General features: G+C 33.7%; 1 pseudogene across 1 annotated transcript; it reads left to right on the top strand.

Moving 5' to 3' along the window:
* Window positions 1-1,613: 1,613 nt before the first annotated feature.
* LOC143229917 (amine sulfotransferase-like) lies at window positions 1,614-20,246 on the top strand (annotated as a pseudogene). Its single transcript, XR_013016126.1, has 2 exons — window positions 1,614-1,752; window positions 18,930-20,246. The product of XR_013016126.1 is annotated as an amine sulfotransferase-like (transcript).
* The last annotated feature ends 696 nt before the right edge of the window (window positions 20,247-20,942 follow it).

The following is a 20,942-nucleotide window of genomic DNA, read 5'->3' on the forward strand; positions in this document are numbered from 1 at the left end:
CAAATTTCCCTCACCAGGAGCTCGAAGCAGAATAGTTTTACCAATGACACAAAGTGATGCTGACATTTTATTACTGCCCATAATTTAGCAGTGTAAGACCAACGAATAGTGGAATTAACCGTCACTATATAACGTCCCTACGGCTGAAAGGATGAGCATGTTTGGTGCGATGGGGATATGAATCCGCTACCATCAAATTACGAGTCAAGTGCCTCAACCATCTGGCCATTCCGAACCATCTACAGTGTGTAAAGCTGTTAATTTATGCAGACCAAATGACCACAAACTAGCTCATTCGAAATTATAAAAACAATAAGAACTGAAGATACTAAGGAATTAATATTGGCCTGAAATTCATGATTTCATAAATTATAATCAATTTGAACAATTTCCTTTTTATTTTTTCGAAAGGGCACACAAGCATTAAATACCTAATTTTTTCCTAACACTTTAAAATGGTTTCAAAATTTCTGTTGTAAAAATTTGGATTAATTAAGTAACGGCTTTATTTACTTCGATAAAAGAAGTTATTCAAGTTATAAAATTAAGCGATTTGTGTATTTTCAACATTCTCGTCTTATTTCAAGGACCTTGAGGCTTCCCATATATTAAGGCGTGCGAATCGTATTCTGAGGGTCGCAGGTTCGAATACAGGTCGCAACAAATATGCTCGCCCTTTCAGCCGTGAGGGCGTTATAATTTTATGGTCAGTCGCGCTATTCGTTGGTAAAAGAGTAGTCCAAGAGTTGGTGGTTGGTGGTGATGACTAGCTGCCTTCCCTCTAGTCTTACACTGCTAAATTAGGGACTACTAGCACAGACAGCTCTCGAGTAGCTTTGTGCGAAATTCAAAACACAAACAAACAAACTTTTCCAAAGAAAAGTGGTATTGTGTGTCAAGTGATAATGCCCCAGTGGTATAAAGAACGAGCATGTCTGGTAACGTGATTTGCACCCATATATTTAAGGTCAAACACTCTAATTATCAAGCCATTCCAAGCCCAATATTAAAGTCAATGGATTGTTAAGTGTACCATTTTAGAATCCGTAATTAGTCAATAAAAGCTTTCATAAGTAAACAGGAAAAAAAATTCAAACTACTGTAACACAGATGGATTTAATACAGACCATCACATGTTGTCTTAAGTAATTTCTTTAACTTGTGGTTTTAATATCCCTCAATACTGAGAGTTGTTTGTGAAAATGTTCACACACACACACATAAATGTTGTTTTGTCAAGTTCATATTTCTTAGCTTTTATAAGTTTGCTGAAACTCGAAGAATTTCTTGAAGAAACGGCATCGTTTGTTTTAACAATCACAGGCAAAAATTGTACCATTCTCTTACTTTGCAATGACGTTTTAACTAACAATTACAAACCTGAACATCAGTTGCTACCAAGTATTTTACGAGCACACAGGTAGAATAAAATGATAACTGGAATATCTTTATGTGTTTTTTTGTGCAGTACGTGATTAGCTAATAAACACAAAGCTTTTCCCAGTAATTTTTTTACGTGGGGAACGTTTGGAAACTTGCCAAAGAAACAGATAAGTGAAATCTTGGAACTGAAGAGGCTGATATATAGCATTTTCGTCTATGCCCAAGTGGTAAAATAAATCAGGAAAGACAATCACGTGATTTATCTTGAATTGTCAGGTTAAAGGTTCTTATGATAGTTCGTCCTCGTTGATAAGAGTAAAAGGCGTCGTATGAAGAACACTGAAATTGAAGTTCTCTGTAAAGTTAAAGGTACGGTAAGGCGTAATATATTTTTAGTTAAGTTATTGAAATACAATTTGAAACTCGACTCTAAAATAATTATATATAAAAAAGATAGCCCGTAAAGTTTCCAAAACAATAGTCTAGATAAATAAATTTCAAACTTTTACTCTTTTTGTAACTAATTGTTGTAATCACGTTAGATGTTGTTATTTGTAATGAAACAGAAAAATACAAAATGGGTTATCTGTGCTTTGCCAACCACGGGTGTTGAAACCTGGATTCTAACGTTATAAGTCCGCAGATTTACCGTCGTGACACTGGGAAGTCCAGCAATAGGAATCGATTATTTCTTTGCGATCAGACTTTATCACTGACATTTGTTTGTTTTCAATTTCTCGTAAAGCTAAACGAGGGCTATCTGCACTAGCCGTTCCCAATTTAGCAGTGTAAGACTAGAGGGAAGGCAACTAGTCATCAACACCCACCGCCAATTATTCGGCTACTCCTTTACCAACAAATAATGGGTTTGACCATCACATTACATTGCCCCTACGGCTGAAAGGCCAAGCATGTTTGGTGTGATAGAAATTCGAACCCGCCACCCTCAAATTACGAATCGAGTCCCGATAGTTTGGGTCTGCATGAAGCCCAAATAACGGGCATTATATAAACTGCTATGGCGCATCGTGTACATGTTATCAAAAAAGAGATGTCAACACTATTATCTGCGGCACAAATCTCCATTAAGAGTACTCGAGGAAGTTTCGCGCATGGCCAGGTGGTCAAGGGTTCGAGTCTTTGTCACATCAAACATGCTCACCCATTCAACTGTGAGGGTGTTATAGTGTGACAGTTCGTGTAAAAGAGTAGCCAAAGTGCTAAAATAGGGACGGCTAGCGCAGATAGCCCTCGTGTCGCTTTGTGCAAATTAAAAAACAAACAAGTTCCACAGAAAGTTAAAGGGCCTGGCATGGCCTAGCGCGTTAAGGCGTGCGCTTCGTAATCTGAGGGTCGAGGGTTCGCGACCGAGTCGCGCCAAACATGCTCGCCCTCCCAGCCGTGGGGGCGTTATAATGTGACGCTCAATCCCACTATTCGTTGGTAAAAGTAGCCCAAGAGTTGGCGGTGGGTGGTGATGACTAGCTGCCTTCCCTCTAGTCTTACACTGCTAAATTAGGGACGGCTAGCACAGATAGCCCTCGAGTATCTTTGTGCGAAATTCTAAAAAACAAACAATCGAAAAGTTAAAGAAATAGAAACTGGACACAATATGAATCAAAATGAAGCTATCACAAAAACAATAATAAATATATTACTTGATTAGATCGGCGCATCTAGAAGGAAGAACTTTCCTCACTAACCTGAAGACGAACTGAGCAAATGTAACATTATGTACTTAAAAATATAATGTTACTCTTGTGAAAATATGTTCGCTACCGACATGACCGTCTGTTATTCCCACAAAAAATTGATGGAAACTATAGCCTGGGGTGGTCACGTGACATTCCAATAGAAAGTATAACGTCTATATTTTTATGTAACGCTGAACTTTGATTTTCAGAAAACGTGTTTATTGTCGGACACACTGTTGTTGTTGTTTGAAATTAAGCACAAAGCTACACAATTGGCGATTTGTGTTCTGCACTATCACAGGTGTCGAAACTTGGTATCTAATGATATAAGTCCACTGGCACACCGCTGTGCCATAGGGAAGTGCATATACGAAGCATAACATTTTTGAACATCCCTTTAACCTCTGACTATCGGACAGGAATCCAATTATAAGTTTTACCTAACAGAATGCTTCCTTTAATTGTTTATGATCAACATCATATTGTAAGGGTTTTATTTTAAAACTTGGTGTGATTACCAGTTTTGCATTGAAACCGATATAACGCGCTGTGAGAATTGCAGTGGCAATTTTAAAATTTCGTCATTTTATAGCACAATGTTTCTATAGTAATGTTAACATTACTGTTGGCTACTGTTGGCGGCCAACATGTTAACATTAAGTTCACCTGTGGACGCCAACAGTAGCATGTTCAAACTTCTTTTGACATAAACAACAACCTCATAGTGTAGGTCGTTATCATAAGCTGAACTTCACAAGAGTGTACATCCACTTTAAAAATTTCTTTCACTTCACTTCAATGAAAACTTTGTGAAATGTATCCTGTCTTGTGCACATCGTATCGTGAGTTCCTGTGAATTCAGAATAAAATCTGTTTAAAACTTAACTCATTATCAAGAAACATTACTAAGGTGGTGATGTCATAAATTTTGAATAAAATACTAAACACCATAATCAAAGTTTTTTCCACAAGTTCACTACCAGTGTGTGTTCAGGCCTTTCTTGAGAATTCAGACCTTCTTAAAGGTCACGTGCTATCTACGAATCCTACTGACCATCACGAGAGGACGCTTTTGCCAGATTGACTGTCAGAAAAATGGAAGAACGCTTAAATTAAAGGAACGTTCTATTCTTAAGTTCAAGGACTGAGAAACAGTTTTAATCTTCAGTGTATTCAAAGTAATCGATAAAGTCGAAAACGAGATTATTCTACGCGTGCATATCTTTCAAATGAAATGCCCTCCCCTAGAGACTGACTTAAAACCCTAGAAACCGAGTTTTGATATCAGTGGTTGGCAGAGCACAGATAGCCCAATGTGTAGTTCTGTGCTTAACTTGAAACAAACAAATTCAAATAAAACCTGAATTAAATAATTTTGCAAATAGCGACTGAATGAACACTCGCAATTTAGTTAGGTTTGTTTCGAAATTCGCGCAAAGCTACATGAGAGCTGTCTGTGCCAGTAATCCTTAATTGAGCGGTAAAAGACTCGAGGGAGGGTAGTTAGTCATCATCATCCATCGCCAACTCTTGGGCTACTCTTTTACCAACGAATAGTGGGACCGACCGACATTTAAAACGCCCTACGGCTGAAATGGCAAGCATGATTGTTGTGAAGAGAATTCGAACCTGCGACACTTAAATTGCGAGTAGAATTTCCTTACCAGTTGGCCTGAAACTTCCACACTAAACTATGTAATTTAAATAAAAAGAAAGCGTTTCAAACATTTGCGTCAGCTATATAATAATGTATTAAAGAAACTAAATAATGTGCGTGAGTGTGTTTTCTTATAGTAAGGCCTCATCGGGCTAGCTGCTAAGCACACCAAGGGGAATCGAACCCCTTGATTTTAGCGTTGTAAATCCATAGATTTACCGCTGTACTAGCGAGGGCACTAATTTGAGTAAGGCATGTTATATTTTTTGAAAACTGGTCATTTTCTACTACATCTTAATTTTAATATAAATTATGCAAGTGTCAAGAAAATGACCAAATTCTATATCTTTATTCAAAATATGTTTAGTAAATGGTTTTGATTATAAAACGGTTATTTTTTTCTATTGAAAATCAATTTGAATAAGTTGCACATAATATTCTTATTTTTACGCTAATCTATTATCTCAAAGCTTTAGGTGCTGGAATAAGATATGTTTGTTTGTTTTTGAATGTCGCACAAAGCTGCACAATGAATTAATAATATATAAATTACTAAAAATAGTGTTTTGTATAAACACTCGTTCTATTGCGAATAAAAAATATTAAGCATACCTTTCATGATAAATGCTCTTTTGTTGTAAGGCCCAACGTGGCCCAGTGGATCCAAGATTCCATGATTCGTGCTTCACACTTTTGGGCTGTGAGTGAATTATGAAAATTGTGATCAAATCCCACTGTCCGATTACAGTTACCTACAAATCGTCGGTAAGTAGCGTACAGTAGTTGTCTTCCCTCTCGTCTTTCACTTTTATATTAGGTTCGTACAGGTCAGTTATCCCCCTGAATTGCTCAAAAAGAAATTCAAACAAAACAAACCTCAGTTTTAACTTAATATACATTGGTTATCTGGCCCACAACTAAATTAAGGCCAGGGAGATAGCGACAGATTTCCAGACTTTACGATGTTGGGGTTCAATTTTCCGCAGTGGGCAAAGTGCAGATAACACATTGTGCAGCTTAGCACTAAAAGACACCGATAACAATAACCTATTTAAAGGACGAATCTAACTAGAAAATTATTACAAATAATAGTTAGTACTTGATATCTAATTGATATCAAATCCTGTAATCTTTTTACATCTTAATTTTGATATAAATTATGCAAAATCTGGGGTAAAGTGAAAACTAATAAACTGGAAACTTTTAAATGACTAATTGTAGTTCTTCACTACTGATTATTGTACATTTTATTATATATTGACAGGTCCATGAAATACATTAATGGTTAAAGTAAGAAGTATTTGGTCTGACATCAATTCAATTTTGTATTCTTTGTGTCTCTAATTCCTGCTTGAGTATTACAGTATAATAGGGGATCAATAGATGCCGTGTTGTGAAGATGAATCATATTTGCCTCCAGTTTAATTAAGTAATCAATGAAAGACAATATACAAAGATTTGAGCATACTGAAACACTTTATTTCACGATACGATGAAAATTAATCTGAATATTACTTTGTGAACATGTAATACTTAATTTACCTGAAATAAAATGTTGACAACTGATCATTCTCATAAAAACATAAGAAAGTTTAAAACTTTGAGGTATTAGTTTACCTGTTATTTGAGGAAACTGTTCTGTAGGTTCTAAAACAAATTACAGCCATATCTCTCACGAGCAGATCTAATGCCACTGCATTAAAAGAACACAGAATAAAAGTAAGTAGAATTAAATCAACAGTTTTCTTACTCACTTACCAGATTACTATCTAGGTTCACTTAATACAGTAATAAATTAGAAGATATAAAATGCATGTTATGCTTACATACCACATTACCAACACTACGAAAGCAACTTGGTCCATCAAATGATGGGTTACAGTAGTAACATGTTGACAAGCTCATACTGAATAACCTTATTCGTTCTGGTTAGATCAAGAGTAAAATGTTGAGACCTGATAAGTCAGGATAGTGGAAAAACTGTTTTGTCTCTTCTAAAATTATATAATGACGAGAAAGACAGAGATGCATCTCTTTAGCTATCTCCTGAAGGGAAGGTGTAAGCTAGTTGCCAAGATCCTGATAATAGCACTGTGATCAATGTAATTGTGATTCAATAACTAAGCAAGCATTTATGACGATCATTTGTTTTAAGATTAAATGACTGAAAGCATAAGACATTCTAGCTCTCTGAACTATAAAGTGGTATTTCATGGTGAAATGCTTGATTATTACAAAATGAGGATGACTTGTTATTTACAACGTTAATGGATTTGAAAAGGCACAATGAATCTTACTCTCCAAGCTGTTAAACTCAATTTTTACTGACAAACCACCTAAAGAAGATTCGATAACAGTACTCGATCACTACACAGTTAAGATGGCTAGTATTAGTTAATGTAAAGTCTTGAATATCAACTGTTAGATTAAATGAGGATGAGTTCTAGTAATTCGATATATAGGCTGAAAGGACATTGTGACCATAAGTGTCTGAGCTATTGAATGTCTTTCTGGATCATTCACGTACAACATCAAGTGAGCTATCTCTTGGAAAAGATCACTGAAAAGTACAGTATACTATGTAAATGTGGACAATAATCCTTTCCACTGGCAAGTCAGGTGAGACCTTGAGATTACATCATCCATTGATTTTTTATTGGATTATCCTATTGTGGCAATGACCTAGGTATCACATGAGTCACAAGAATTGTTTGTTTATTTGTAAATAAGCACAAAGCCATCCAATGGCTCTGTGCTCTTGTCACCACAGGTGAGAAACCCAGTTTCTTGTGTTGCAAGTCCAAGAGGATGTCCAGCCAGAATCTGAGAAGTAGTAACTGTCAGCTACAACATAAACAGTTCTGTTCTTTTATTTCAAATACTCTTTGTTTTTATAAGAAATGCAGTATTCTAATGATGAATATATTTGCTCACCATGATCAGTTGTAAAATGAACTGAAGAGTGAATTACTTTTGGTACTGTACTTTTACACAGTTTAATAATATGGTATGTACACAAAGATGTTGATAGCCAAATTCTATGTATGCAATAGTAATAATATACAATTACACTGCAACCATGAGCAGGAATATCAACTTTTGGGTCTGCTAGAACATTGTCCTTAGATTGTCACTTCCTTTGTTCATTAATGAAAATATTGCAGAAATGTTAATATTCATTTGTAGAACCATAATATCTTTTGAAAAAGGTGTTATTTTTAGCAACAGCCTATGGATATGTTATTATCTTCCTTCTTAAAGTTTTTACTCTCAGTGTTGAACAGTAATAATATCAATTAAATAATGATACTGGCATGACAGGTGATGAAGCCATGAGTACTTTCAAGAAACTCTTGAGAAAACCTACAGATATACATTAAACTGCCTTGTTCATAACTAGACTGAAATATAAAAGTGGATAGGCAGCAAAACAAGTTTGAAGTGGAAGGGGGGTAGTGACAACTGAGGCAACTGTTTTGAGTTGTTAACCAAGACAGTTGAATTGAAAGTTGAAACAGCAGCTTTTCCTCATAAGTTTATACAATTTTCTATTTCTTACTGAAAGATCTGCATGCATATAGCTCTTTCTCTCTGTTGCCTATATAAGGTGTTCATTATATTATCAGTTCAACATGCATGTGTGAATGCTATAAGCTACATACAGGAGTGCCATTCCCACTTACTTTTTCATAACAAATATTATTTTAATGCTGAAAGCCAGTGAAGCAGTAAAAACGACATGCTTAACAGTGCTGATAAAATCTCCAGAACGGAGGAGGTTTTTTTCTCATTCTTCAAAATTACTCTATTATCAATATCAAATCAGGGGTATTTGTAAAATATCATTTTAAACCTTTTCACAACTTGTCATAGCAAGTGAAGCTGTTTGGTTCAATATTAGAACTCATCAGGCTGAACTTGCTAACATACAAAAGTGTGAAAAATGATGTTACATGCAGTGCAAAACAGTTAATGTTACAGTTTTAAACATCAACACCTAGCAAAGAAATTAAAACAGTATGTCAAATAATAGTGATAAAGTTACACAGTTTATTTCACTGTTGTTAGACTTATTAGTTTTAGCCTATTAACCTTTTCAAATTAACAGTTCAGTAAACAAAACAAAATTAATAGGAGTCAGGGCATAATTAGTTTTCACACATGACACCTTACTTTTTAAGCCAATTTAAAACTTACCTATGATTATTTATTGGAAGATTGTTCTCAAAATCCATATTTGCATAATTCTGACAAATAAATTTTGTTTTACCACTACCACTATTCAGGTCTCAGTATATTGTTGAAAATGCCATCATTATCAAAATCAGCCATAGAGTTGCTGAGTATAATTAATGATCATAGGAGTAATATATGTGTATATATGTGACTGCCCACAGGACCAAAATCATCACATTGCATTGTTAAAACAATTATTGTTGCCAACCTGAAAGGCCTGGTTGTAACAATATTGAGGGAGTTATCATAAAAAAAAAAAGTTAAATTGCATGCAGTGAAATGGAAAGAATAAATGTTTGTTGTTGATATGGATAATTTCACTTGCATGACTTGTGTAAAAGTACTCGCCAGTGACTACAAATTCATTAAAGAATATTTGATTAATATTTGTTAAGAATGTTGTAATGCAGATAAGACTAGAACAAAACTGAAGTGTTAAATAAAAGGCACATTTACAACTTTACTGTAATAATTACACATGACACCTCACTTTTTAAGCCAATTAAAAACTTACCTATGATTCCTTATTGGAAGATTGTTCTCAAAATCCATATTTTATACAGTTTATTAAAGATAATATAAAAAAAATTCTCTCTGTGTTCAAAAGTGATTTCTATAATGCTATAAATAAAATACGTATGCTTTTTATCTATATGTAATGCTGTCAAGTTTTTTTTGTTACAACTTTACTGTAATAATTAAACTGTTCATTTAATCAAATGAAACTGAAAAAAATCCACTGGTCTTCTATGTTATTAGACTTCAAAATCAGGAATGGCTCATGCAGATGGCCCTCACATAGCTTTGCACAATGAAAAACACCAGCTTGATGATCTGATGCATAGAATGTAAAAAAATGCTTACACACGTCACAAGTTTTTAATTATTATTACATGGGGCAAGTTACGTAATAGAAAAGTAAAAAAAAATACATAAATATGTAAACAATAAGTTAGTGGACATATAAATACAATTAGCACTGAATAACTCCCTACAGAACAATGTCATATTCTGATAGGCAGATTTCCAACATAAAAGTATTAAGTAAGTATAATACATAAATTATAGAAGTCTTAAGCAAAAAATAAATTCAATGTGGCAACAAATAAAAAGAAGCAAACACAACAGCCTAAAGATGACGTGGGATTTTTAAAATGCTGTAACTGGTTTCTAATTTCTAACTTTCTTCTTATGACTTCTAGCTGTTGCAGCTGGAAAATATCGAAACTACACAAGATTAAAATAAAAGTAAAAATTGTGATAATATAACTATCATTCAGAAGAACTGATCCAATTAGTTCTATGAATTGTTTAAACATCCTAACTCAACTATTGTCATCATATTTCCTTACTTTTTAACACTAATGTTCTAAGGAATTTTGCATCATCATTTGTGTCAAATAGCATGTGATGTCAGCTCAAACAATAAATAAACCTGAGTGACCCCATAAATAGTGAAGTAAGTTCAAATTTAGTGAAAATTAATAAAGGAAGAGAGATTTATCATGAAAGATTATAATAATATATATTTTTAAATCTGAAAGTTTGAATACGATCAGATTATCCAGTTTTATGTATGGCAACATTGTATATGGATACTTTCTATCCCTACTTCAATTTATTAAGTTTGTTTATAGCATACTTTTGTAACTTTGTTCTTTCATGGCAGGTTCTTTAACATTCTCTGGTGAAAGTAAATCATCGTAACAACAACAAATCATTTTATTTCTTCCTTAATGATTTTACACTGTCAAATACTTGTAACTTGTATGCTAAGTGTACAAACGACACCAATATAAAATACATTTAATACGTTCAAAGTAACTGAATGTGTAATAATTCACACAGATCCAAATACCTCACTAAACACAATGGCAGGTTCATTTGACCAGCTAGAAACAATTATCTATCTATCTGATGTTTTCCGAATCGTCTATTTTAATCACTCCTTGCTTTGCCAGATCTTAAGTCAAAATTTATTCCATCTTGCCATCATCGTTATGGCCCACAGCTCCCTATAGCTAACAAATTAAAATATTTAGAAAGTAGCTCATAACATTGTTGAATATTTTTTAGAAAAAGTGAATTTATCTTCTGAAAGTATCAGTCCCTTTCTTGTAGTTTTCTCCAACTTTTGGTGGCCTCGTAGTATATATCAGAAAATGTCTACATCATACATCACTTACCATATTATAAATTTAGTAACTTTTTCTTTATTTGCAAGACACCTTTCTATCCCTTTCTACTCTGCTGAAGGTGGCTTTTTATGTTTAGAGTTGTGGCGGGTTTTGAAACAGTTCAGTGTTAAAGAGCTGCATAATAAATATTTATACCTAATTTTCGAGAACGTCATAAAACAATTGTGGCCAAATATTAGGGATATGTGTTCCCTTTTTCTTTTCATCAAATTTTGCCTTCAAACGTTTTGACTGATCTTTAGAGAAATGATCCTTCCAGTCACCAACAACTCCTTTTTGAATAAAAGTGTTCTCTTTCGGCTGTGGTGCCTTCACAACTTTAACATATTCCTGAAGTAACTTTATTGCTTTATGAACACGTATATTTTGATGTTTCAGTTTTTCTTCTTTGTTTTCTTTGTGACAAAACCCATTGAACTGTTCGTTGATGTGTTTTCTCATATATTCTACACTTGTTTGATATAGTATTTTCTTCAACAAATTAGCGTCATTTTCAAGCATATCAAAATATTCCTGCCCTAAAAATTTGGCAATTGTTTCACTGTAACTTGATTGTCTGCTTTCATTTCTTCGTAAACAAGGAATAAAACGTTTGGAAGTTTTCGATGTTCATAAAGCGAAATAATATGATCGAAGTAGTCTTCCCAGTTATTTTCTCCATTCAGAAAAATTTCAAAATATTCATCAAAGGTTCCTTCTGAGAACTGATAGTGTGGAAACGTTTTGGTATGATGATAAAATGAAAAGCAACAATTTTTTGGATTTCGAATAACTAAGATGTATTTTGCTTTCGCAGAATAAGGTTTTACGTGAAACGGGAGATGAGTTTTCACAGCCCCAGGTCGAGGCATGAGTTCAATACCTTCCTTTTCAAAAAAATCTATTATAGGACAAGAAAGGTTGTATTCTTCCAGACTTGTCAGTGGTTTTCCTTTGGGCAAGATATTGTGCGCTATATTGTATCCAAGTTGTTACAGATTTTGGAAATGTCAGTATAATAATGTCGTCATTGGATGGCTTCTTGTAAATATTTGGGAGAAAAGACTCCGACAATTCTGACATTTTTAACATTTTGATAAGCTGGCATTTTTCTAATTGTGTACATGTTGATTGAACCTTTCTTAATACAGGGTAAGAAAATAATAAGTGAAAACATTATACTGAATCAATATGGAATTTCCGCTACAAACCGACAGGTTTAAGTCATTCACAAGAACAGAAAATTTATTCACAAAATATTTACACTCAAATCATAAAAAAATGTGGTTGATAAGAAATTTAGACAGTGAAAATTATTGTACTAAATTGAATTGGAACACAGAAAGAGTTCTGCAACAGATTTTACACCCACGATTTTAAGAAAAGTTAGTGCTATGTAAGAAATTATTATACACGAACTTTAGTGTAACCACCATAAAATGTATGTGGATGCATACATGCGAAGCCCAGGTGAAGTCTGTTTTGTATATCGTTATAACCAGTAATATATTAAAATAAAATTTGAGTGAACGAAATAGAAGACGTTACATTTATTGTCCTTTATATTAATAAACATATGTAGCTTTAAGAAATGTTGAATGTGGATGTCTGAGCATACATATGATAATTAGGAACTAATGGACAAAAATGTTATATTGGATCGTTTCTTGTAAGTAGCTCAAAATTAATAAAGAGAGCTGTAGCCGAACCTTCAAGAAACTAACTTGTTATTTTTGTCTACATACTGTATTTATTATACATATTTATGTCTTAGAGATTAAGGACTACGCTTCCAATGTGTTTGTGTAAACCACATACAAAAACTTACTTAATCGTGTGCCAATGAATTTATATCTACAATTGAGAAAATGCTAAAAAATGATAGCAACAGCTAGTTCAAGTGAAAACTCCCTTCATTGACAGGATAAACTTTCATGTAAATATACAAAGTTACATTACAAGTTCTGGCTACGAAGAAAAAGAAGTTGAACAGAAATGAAATCATGCATTCTACTAGAAGCTTTTCAGCCATTTGGCAATGTGCCAAGAGAATGACACAGTAAAAATACAGTAAGTGTAAGAGAATGCATGTTGTATTATGAAGTACTACAGTTACGAAGCAAAATTTACTATATGGTGTCCTTGAGTTTTCTTGTGTTTTCTTTTTTTAGCAAAGCCATATCGGGCTATCTACTTGTAGTTAAAATCTTACATCCTAAGCTGCTTAGCGTGTAGAATGAGATTCTCCTTGTTAAACAATATTCAAATTAAACAAAGATGTACGAATCTAAACTAAAGGGATAAAAGTATATCATGATTTATTGTAAACTGTTCAATTCAAACGGTGTGTCGATACATGAAGAAAGTAAAGTGCAGATCCAAAGAGGGTGTCACTAATAAAGAATATTGTGTGTCTTAAAAATTCATAGATAAACTGAAGTCCTCAAGTTGCTCATAACAGCCGTGGAAAAAAAGGCCTTCAATCTGATGGTACCGCAAGTGCAGTTATTAAGATAAAGCGTGGTGGATTCTCAGTGATGGATCTTAACATTTCCACCTGGCTAGGAGGGTTGGGTAACGTGTAGCTCGGGAAAAACGAATTAGAATTAATATTTGACAAAATGGAAAATAGTGTACTTCTGAGGAGGATATTTGCACAGGGAGGAAAAATTTATTCTGAATATCCCCTGAATTAAACACTGTTGGTCATTATCGTGTAAATCGATAAGCCTCGCTACTCATTGTTTTCTTCATATTTTATGTGTAAAAATAAGTGTAATATCTTTGTTATCCCAACGAGTAAAGGTCATGATTGTAATCTAAATATATATTCCTGTTTGAACTTTGTCAAGTCATAATTATTACGTGAGCAGTTAATGCCTTGACGTATTGGACCATCATTGATTATTCAACATTAGCTGTACAAATGAACTTCTGTAAGGAAAACAATAGTTCTTTCAGCATTATAACACACCACATCATACCAGCCATTATATCTCATCAGTGTTCACAGACATATAATATTTGGATTTGCCTTGATTATCTCAGATCTGAATCTGACTGACCTTTACTGGTTAGTTTTGGAATACTTCCAAAGAGTTAAAAAAACAAAATATCTGATTACATTTGGAGATGTTATGCAAGAGAAGTGACTGTCTGTTACACCAGGAAAGCACCAAAGGTTAATAATCAAGTATCCGTTACAAAGTGTTGTCTGTAATAGATACTAGAGGTCTACTTACGCCACATGTAACGATGTACTTGTAGCATAGCACAAAATTCTCATAATTTTGCTTTATCATAAAACATTTGAAAATACCGTGATGTCAAACTCGCGTCCCATGTTAATAAAATTCTGTTTAATAGAATAATAATTCAAGATAAAATTTGTATTTAAGTTCAAAGTTAAACTTGGTTCAGTACAATAAAAAGAACTGGTTGCTTTACTGTTATTTTACAGACTGCAGAGACCTTTGCGAGAATGTTTGTTTGTTTTCGAAATTCGCGCAATGCTATACGAGGACCAGCAGCGCTAGCTCTCCCTAACGTAGGAGTGTTGACGGAAGAAATAGAGGGAATGTGGCTAGTTATCACAATACACCTCTTGGACTACTCTTTTACCAACGAATAGTGGGGTTTCTCCCTCACATTATAACACCTCCACAACCGAAAGGGCTAGCATGTTTGGTGTGACTAGGATTTAAACTCTCGAACCTCAGATTACGTGTCGATCTACCTAACCATCTGGCCATGCCGGATATGTTTGGTAAGGAACGAAAAAATTGAAGCGTCTCAAGCATCTTAAACGAACTTCAGCAAATAGTGAACGTATGATGTTTTTGAAGAATGTGTAAACACCAGTTTGTACGATTGGTCTCTGCAGTACACATACGATACTGTTGACTACTATTCTGTGATGTGAGCTTCCACATCTTGGATGTTACCACACATCTATTTCAAACACCATCACAGATGGTTAATAATTAAGTTTGTAAGTGCTATATCTGTAATGTCTCTTGCCACAACTAAAGGCACACGATCCTCTTTCACAGAGAACTTTCCAGTTGATGACTGGTCCACATATGAAAGAATGCTTAATACTCCCGCTTGCCCACAGTGAAAACTAGCTACATTTTTTCATTTCGGTAGAATTTGTTTTTACGCATCTTGATATTTCCATTCTTTATTTTGTACCTTTTATATTGTATTGCTTGATACGTGAATTGAAAATCTTACTGTCTCGTCACCCTTCGTACAGATGGCAATGAGCCTTCTCTTCTGTGTGCCCTATGATATCAGCATCTTACTGAATGCACACTGCTATAGATAGTGAAAACAATTAGCTTCCCTGCTGCTTTATTGTACAAAATTACCCCGATAAACGTATTATTACTTAGGAGTTGTTGTAATTCTGTATAATACCACTCATTGCATTGGTGTTTCAATGACAGATTATCTATGATTATACTTTCAAACATATTAATATTACACATTAAGTTTTGGTGATGTTTTGGTGGTGTAAACTAAACACGATGATTTCAGTGTTGGTGTCCATACCACTTTGGAACATAGCATACAATTTCAATGACATAAATTGGAAAGCACACTTTAATATTGTAGTTAGAAATGGAACAAGATTTTCATAACACCAGGTTTAGGTTACGATGGTTGTGAGTTTGAAAATTATTCATGTTTGTATCTAGAGAAATACGATTTGAATTATGATTATCACTTATTAAATGATGTTTAGCCAATATTTTCAAAATTATATTTATTTATCAGCATCAACAATATAGATATATATTCGATTATTACATGCACTATACTTGTTAGCTGTTAACACTTTGACAACGAAATTTGCCACACCAAAAGTCTGTAAACTTTCTCTTTTTTTTCAATTATGGCTGTTTTTTTAAAAGTGAACACTTTTATTTTCTAAGGTTTTGAACAGACTGATTGACATAAACTGTCATTTCATTTTCTTTGACTAAAATAATCAATTCTTTCGACAATATTTCAACATTAGCCAACTGATCACACTTTCAATGATATATTATAAACACTTGAAGATAATTCGCAGTTTTATGCTCTTACCCCGAATTTATTTAACATATATTACTTTTATTTGATTATAATACCCGAGACGCACATATATTAACACCTAGAACCAGTTAACAATTTAAAACCATATACATATATATATATATATATATATACCTGGAACCGGACCATACTTTAAAATTTGAACAGAAATCTCCAACTGTGAATAATATTGAGATCTCTTTATTTGCAAATGATCATTTACTTATACTTATGCTACCTCTATAAAGTACAACCTCAATAGTACACTTTATCAGGCTCACATCGGTGCCGTGAGATATTCGTGCGAAAGGTTGATACGAACCGAACTAAAGCGATAGTCCGTCAAAGTATATTGTTATCAACTCCCTTAAGGTTAGAGGGATGTAAAATAACTCTGAAGACAGGGAGCAAAGTCTTCTATTTCATTTATTGTTTATTCAGATTTCTTAAAATAATCTAATCTTTTGTGCTTATTAGAAAAATAAATACAGTGCGTCCTTTACCTAATTGATCACAAGATCATTGACGAGAGCAGGTGAAGACGGAGTTATATTTTTACAACTAAAAGGTAATGAGCTCTTTATGTTATGATACAGTTTCTCTGTTTGTAGATCACAAAACTTAAATTATCACTAACTTAGTAATGGATTAATTTCTTCGGAAAACTTAATTTAATATTAAAGTAAAACGTGTGTCTAATAATACGATTTATTCATTAAACGTTTCACAATATTCAAATTCTCGTCTTTAGTTATCTAGGGTGTCAGAAATCTATGTGATGAGTTATAAATTTAACGACAAGACAGAAGCGGTACGCGCTAAATGTGGGGCTCGTATATGAGGGTTTTCGTCACACATCATTGGTCTCAATACATACATCTCCATGTGTTCCGTTTGTGAGCCTCAAAATAGAGAGTCAGTATTCGATTTTCATCCATTTGTTGGCCAGCTACACTGACGCTTGACATTGTGTCGATGATCCGATAACATAGTCCCCAGATTGGCTCCCTTTGTCCTATGGACAATGTCCCTCACACAACCACACAAGGAAACGTTCACAGAAGTAGCAAAACTGGAGACAGAGAAGGCTATCTACGAAATATGGCTAACAGATCTGAAATCGTCTATTTTGGTACAGAGACACAATCTTGGAGTGTATGGAAAAGATCCGTCAGTTTTGCTAATTACATTTTTGGAGACTGTGTTTATGTTATATGTGATTTCTCTTACTATAACGAAACAGCAGCGTTCGTTTTAATTGCTACTGTATCTGTACTTGTCGTAGTTTAGGTTTGTGATGGGTCAAATAAATTTTCGAACAGTAACAAACGAACAATAATTACATACCGTTATATACAAAACACACAGGAAAACTAACACGTGTAATGTTTAGAGTGTATTAATATATCACTAGGTGCTCTCGTTCTTAACCAATTTTCGACCATTATCGTCATAATACCTCAAGAAATTCAGTCAACTTTGAAAAAATATGTGTTAGTTCTAAATGTGTATACTAAGTCAACAATGTAAAATATTATTGACAGAGAATTATATTAACAATAATGTAAAATATATTTTGTATTACACCAGTTATAATGTTTTTCATTGTTTATTTTGAAGTGCAAAGTTACAAAATTGTTTAAATGCGCTCTGGTAATGACAAGTGTCGAATACAACAACTTTTTGCGCTGTAAACAATAAAACTAGATTTCCATGGTTAGCGGTAATAAATTATATTAATCAAAAGAAATTCGAAAGAAAAATGAGACATTTCATTTTTTATAAGTTTGAACAAATAAGTTTCCAGCAGCAATCTACATAGCTCTCCCAATTTTAATCACAAGTTATTGTCTATTGATAAACCTTTATTACTTCCTTTATTGTATCTTAATATTTAGTTAAATTACATTTAACATTTAGTTGAGTTAATTGTGTTGGGTAAAGTTGTATCTTGTCAAAATTTTATCGCGAAATATATTTTAGAAAGAAGACAAACCTACGAAGAAGGACCTGGTTCAGTATAAAAGACATTGTTTTGAAGATATCCGAATCTGCTCCAAATACTAAAACAGAGTGAATACTAAATTAAGACGGTTTCTAAGGCTCTTTAAGTCGCAAGGTCCGGTCATATTATATTTTATGGCTATGTGTTTTGACAATAGTCTTGAAGCGTAGTTTTGGTATCCAATAATCAGAATACCCGTTTTATTCATCAGCTGTTTGAGGTATGCGTTGAACTTTCAAGTTGTGACTCACGCCTATTTTTCCACACATTAGTCCTTTCATAGTTATATTGCATTCTCTTATATAGGGAACGTACTAGTACCCTTTTTGTCCATAAGTGGCCTAATTATCATATGTGTGCTCAAACATCCACATTGTGTCAACTTCTTTTTAAAGCTTTATTAATATAAAGTATAAAAATTTTACGTCTTCTAGTTCGTTCACTCAAATTTTATTTTAATATATCACTGGTTATAACGATTTACCCAACAGATCTCACCTGGTCTTCGCATGTATGCATCCAAATACATTTTATGGTGGTTACAATTCCATTTAGTACAATAATTATCACTGTCGAAATTTCTTATCTAAAAACGTGTAAACAATGTAAAAATGAAGTCTAAATATAAGTTATTGTACAGGAACTTTATATCGGCTGATTTACATGTTCTTATTATTTCCTTACTCTGTTTATAGAAAGGTTCAATCAACATGTACACAATTAGAAAAATGCCAGCTTATCAAGATGTTAACAATGTCAGACTTTGCGGAGGCTTTACCCCCAAATTTTTAGAAGAAGCCATCCAATACGAGCCAAGAGATGACGACATCATTATTCTGACATTTCCAAAATCTGGAACAACTTGGACACAATATATTGTGCACAATATCTTGACCAAAGGAAAACCATTGACAAGTCTGAAAGAATACAACCTTCGATGTCCTATAATAGATTTTTTTGGAAAGGAAGGTATTGAACTCATGCTTCGACCTGGGACTATCAAAACGCATCTTCCATTTCACGTAAAACCTTATTCTGCGAAAGCAAAATACATCTTAGTTATTCGAAATCCAAAAGATTGTTGCGTTTCATTTTACCATCACACTAAAACGTTTCCAAACTATCAGTTCTCAGAGGGAACCTTTGATGAATATTTTGAAATTTTTCTGAATGGAGAAAATGACTGGGAGACTACTTCGATCATCTTCTTTCACTTTATGAACATCGAAACCTTCCAAACGTTTTATTCCTTGTTTACGAAGAAATGAAAGCAGATCATGAAGCTACGGTGCTAAATATTGCCAAGTTTCTAGGGCAGGAATATTTTGATATGCTTGAAAATGACGCTAACTTGTTGAAGAAAATACTATATCAGACAAGTGTAGAATACATGAGAAATCACGTCAACAAGCATTTTAATGGGTTTTGTCACAAACAAAATAAAGAAGAAAAACAAAAAGATCAAAATTTTCCTGTTCATGAAGCAATAAAGTTACTTCAGGAATATGTTGAACGTGTGAAGGCACCACAGCCGAAAGAATTCCCTTTTATTCGAAAAGGAGTTGTGGGTGACTGGAAGAATCATTTCTCTAAAGATCAGTCAAAACGTTTGAAGGCAAAATTTGATGAAAAGACAAAGGGAACAGATATCCCTAATATTTGGCCAGAATTGTTTTATGACGTTCTGGAAAATTAAGTATAAAATATTCATTATGTAGCAGGTTACCGTAATATTATGGTATGCTATAATATTGAGTCTTCATTTTACAATTATCATATGATTACAAGATCTCATGAAATTTTAGTATGTCTCTGTTTTGAAAATGCTATTATTATCGAATGTTAGATTGTGCCAATGAAATGTAACTGGGTTTGAAAGGAACCTTAATTACATATAATGCCAATTTCATATTGCTTTTTGCAAAACTGCAGCGTAGATTTTAAATTGTGAATCAAGCATACAAAAATACATATTTTTTATAAAAATAAAAAGGAGTAATTATGTTAGTATATTTTTCTTTTCTGTTGTGTGTTTTATGTTCTTATATTTTGGTATCAATAATAGGTAGAGAGTCATGACACCACGTCGCACTGGCTTATATAACCTCTTTAAAAGAAATCCATTGTACGTGTGTGACGTTCTGATTGAAAAATGATGAACTCACATTCAATTAAAATTCGCTAACAATAATATGACTAAGAATTTACGTAAAAAAAGGGGATCGGCATGGCAAAGTGTGTTAAAGCGTTCGACACGTAATCCGAGGATCGCGGGTTCTATTCCCGATCGCACCAAACATGGTCGCTTTCCCAGCCGTGCAGGCGTTATAAAGTGACGTTGGTAAAAGAGTGAACCAAGAGTTGGTAGTTAGGTGGTGATGACTAGCTGATTTCCCACCAGCTTCTTCAAACTGATAAATTATGGGCGGCTAGCGCAAATAGCCCTCGTGTAGCTTCGCGCGAAAATGAAATTATTCTCCATTTCTTAACGTCTCTGAAGATTTTAACTCAAGTAATTTTTATTGTATTGATTATTTGTTCAATTTCACGAAATTCTTTCTATAAGTTAAAATGGATGATGATCGCTGTGAGAGATCAAAGGATTTATTACAGTTTCAGAACTTTAAAATAGCTCTCGAGTAATTTTGCGCTAAATTCAAAAATAAACATCTAGAAAAAGTGATGGGAGAGGAAACGATGCACAATGT

This window comes from Tachypleus tridentatus, chromosome 10 (genome assembly GCF_004210375.1).
Source record: "Tachypleus tridentatus isolate NWPU-2018 chromosome 10, ASM421037v1, whole genome shotgun sequence".
Taxonomy (NCBI): domain Eukaryota; kingdom Metazoa; phylum Arthropoda; class Merostomata; order Xiphosura; family Limulidae; genus Tachypleus; species Tachypleus tridentatus.